Source organism: Oncorhynchus kisutch, unplaced genomic scaffold, assembly GCF_002021735.2.
Source record: "Oncorhynchus kisutch isolate 150728-3 unplaced genomic scaffold, Okis_V2 scaffold3179, whole genome shotgun sequence".
In the NCBI taxonomy this organism is placed as follows: domain Eukaryota; kingdom Metazoa; phylum Chordata; class Actinopteri; order Salmoniformes; family Salmonidae; genus Oncorhynchus; species Oncorhynchus kisutch.
In genome coordinates, this window is record NW_022265124.1 from 1 (window position 1) to 3160 (window position 3160).

The 3160-nt window shown below is 45.5% G+C and overlaps 4 non-coding genes across 4 annotated transcripts; all 4 read right to left on the bottom strand.

Annotated features, from left to right (window-relative positions):
• Positions 1-97: 97 nt before the first annotated feature.
• Positions 98-169, bottom strand: trnae-cuc (transfer RNA glutamic acid (anticodon CUC)). The gene has a single exon. It is a non-coding gene; the product is annotated as a tRNA-Glu (tRNA).
• A 954-nt stretch (positions 170-1123) lies between these two features.
• trnae-cuc (transfer RNA glutamic acid (anticodon CUC)) lies at positions 1124-1195 on the bottom strand. The gene has a single exon. It is a non-coding gene; the product is annotated as a tRNA-Glu (tRNA).
• Positions 1196-1304: 109 nt separating this feature from the next.
• trnae-cuc (transfer RNA glutamic acid (anticodon CUC)) lies at positions 1305-1376 on the bottom strand. The gene has a single exon. It is a non-coding gene; the product is annotated as a tRNA-Glu (tRNA).
• A 1135-nt stretch (positions 1377-2511) lies between these two features.
• On the bottom strand, positions 2512-2583 carry trnae-cuc (transfer RNA glutamic acid (anticodon CUC)). The gene has a single exon. It is a non-coding gene; the product is annotated as a tRNA-Glu (tRNA).
• Between the last annotated feature and the right edge of the window lie 577 nt (positions 2584-3160).

Sequence of the window (3160 nt, forward strand, 5' to 3'; positions counted from 1 at the left end):
TGCAAATCGGTTCCCAGTGTGAGCTGGTACATATGTGCGATAACCTTCCATATTCATAGTGAGAGGTTGCACACGTAAACATGCAGCAAAAGAGTAGTTCCCTGACCGGGAATCGAACCCGGGCCGCGGCGGTGAGAGCGCCGAATCCTAACCACTAGACCACCAGGGAAGGGTACTAGAGTGAAAATCGTTTCCCAGTGTGAGCTGGTACATACAGTTGAAGTCGTAAGTTTCCATCCACTTAGGCTGGAGTCATTAAAACCTGTTTGTCAACCCCTCCACACATTTCTTGTTAACAAACTATAGTTTTGGCAGTCGGTTAGGACATCTACTTTGTGCATGACACAAGTAATTTTTCCAACAATTGTTTACAGACCGATTATTTCACTTATAATTCAGTGTATCACAAATCCAGTGGGTCAGAAGTTTACATACACTAAGTTGGCTGTGCCTTTAAACAGTTTGTAAAATTCCTGAAAATGATGTCATGGCTTTAGAAGCTTCTGATAGGCTAATTGACATCCTTTGAGTCAATTGGAGGTGTACCTGTAGATGTATTTCAAGGCCTACCTTCAAACTCAGTGCCTCTTTGCTTGACTCCATGGGAAAACCAAAGGAAATCAGCCAAGACCTCAGAAAAGAAAATGTAGACCTCCACAAGTGTGGTTCATCCTTGGGAGCAATTTCCAAACGCCTGAAGGTACCTCGCTCATCTGTAGAAACAATAGTACGCAAGTATAAACACCATGGGACCACGCAGGCGTCATACCGCTCAGGAAGGAGACGCGTTCTGTCTCCTAGAGATGAACGTACTTTGGGTCGAAAAGTGCAAATCCATCCCAGAACAACAGCAAAGGACCTTGTGAAGATGCTGGAGGAAACAGGTACAAAATGGTCTATATCCACAGGCAAACGAGTCCTATATCGAAAAGTGGGAAGCTCGCAAGCCAAAGGACACCATCCCAACCGTGAAGCACAGCATCATGTTGTGGGTGCACCACTAGAACACCTGGGAAGGACACTGCAGGGCAAATCAGTTTGCAATTTGAAGTGGTACATACGTGCGACAACCTACTATATTCATAGTGACAGGTTGCACAAGTACACAAGGAGCATGGACAATTTCCCTGACCGGGAATCGAACCCGGGCCGCAGCGGTGAGAGCGCCAAATCCTAACCACTAGACCACCAGGGAAGGGTACTAGAATGCAAATCGGTTCCCAGTGTGAGCTGGTACATATGTGCGATAACCTTCCATATTCATAGTGAGAGGTTGCACACGTAAACATGCAGCAAAAGAGTAGTTCCCTGACCGGGAATCGAACCCGGGCCGCGGCGGTGAGAGCGCCGAATCCTAACCACTAGACCACCAGGGAAGGGTACTAGAGTGAAAATCGTTTCCCAGTGTGAGCTGGTACATACAGTTGAAGTCGTAAGTTTCCATCCACTTAGGCTGGAGTCATTAAAACCTGTTTGTCAACCCCTCCACACATTTCTTGTTAACAAACTATAGTTTTGGCAGTCGGTTAGGACATCTACTTTGTGCATGACACAAGTAATTTTTCCAACAATTGTTTACAGACCGATTATTTCACTTATAATTCAGTGTATCACAAATCCAGTGGGTCAGAAGTTTACATACACTAAGTTGGCTGTGCCTTTAAACAGTTTGTAAAATTCCTGAAAATGATGTCATGGCTTTAGAAGCTTCTGATAGGCTAATTGACATCCTTTGAGTCAATTGGAGGTGTACCTGTAGATGTATTTCAAGGCCTACCTTCAAACTCAGTGCCTCTTTGCTTGACTCCATGGGAAAACCAAAGGAAATCAGCCAAGACCTCAGAAAAGAAAATGTAGACCTCCACAAGTGTGGTTCATCCTTGGGAGCAATTTCCAAACGCCTGAAGGTACCTCGCTCATCTGTAGAAACAATAGTACGCAAGTATAAACACCATGGGACCACGCAGGCGTCATACCGCTCAGGAAGGAGACGCGTTCTGTCTCCTAGAGATGAACGTACTTTGGGTCGAAAAGTGCAAATCCATCCCAGAACAACAGCAAAGGACCTTGTGAAGATGCTGGAGGAAACAGGTACAAAATGGTCTATATCCACAGGCAAACGAGTCCTATATCGAAAAGTGGGAAGCTCGCAAGCCAAAGGACACCATCCCAACCGTGAAGCACAGCATCATGTTGTGGGTGCACCACTAGAACACCTGGGAAGGACACTGCAGGGCAAATCGGTTTGCAATTTGAAGTGGTACATACGTGCGACAACCTACTATATTCATAGTGACAGGTTGCACAAGTACACAAGGAGCATGGACAATTTCCCTGACCGGGAATCGAACCCGGGCCGCAGCGGTGAGAGGGCCAAATCCTACCCACTAGACCGCCAGGGAAGGGTACTAGAATGCAAATCGGTTCCCAGTGTGAGCTGGTACATATGTGCGATAACCTTCCATATTCATAGTGAGAGGTTGCACACGTAAACATGCAGCAAAAGAGTAGTTCCCTGACCGGGAATCGAACCCGGGCCGCGGCGGTGAGAGCGCCGAATCCTAACCACTAGACCACCAGGGAAGGGTACTAGAGTGAAAATCGTTTCCCAGTGTGAGCTGGTACATACAGTTGAAGTCGTAAGTTTCCATCCACTTAGGCTGGAGTCATTAAAACCTGTTTGTCAACCCCTCCACACATTTCTTGTTAACAAACTATAGTTTTGGCAGTCGGTTAGGACATCTACTTTGTGCATGACACAAGTAATTTTTCCAACAATTGTTTACAGACCGATTATTTCACTTATAATTCAGTGTATCACAAATCCAGTGGGTCAGAAGTTTACATACACTAAGTTGGCTGTGCCTTTAAACAGTTTGTAAAATTCCTGAAAATGATGTCATGGCTTTAGAAGCTTCTGATAGGCTAATTGACATCCTTTGAGTCAATTGGAGGTGTACCTGTAGATGTATTTCAAGGCCTACCTTCAAACTCAGTGCCTCTTTGCTTGACTCCATGGGAAAACCAAAGGAAATCAGCCAAGACCTCAGAAAAGAAAATGTAGACCTCCACAAGTGTGGTTCATCCTTGGGAGCAATTTCCAAACGCCTGAAGGTACCTCGCTCATCTGTAGAAACAATAGTACGCAAGTAAACACCAT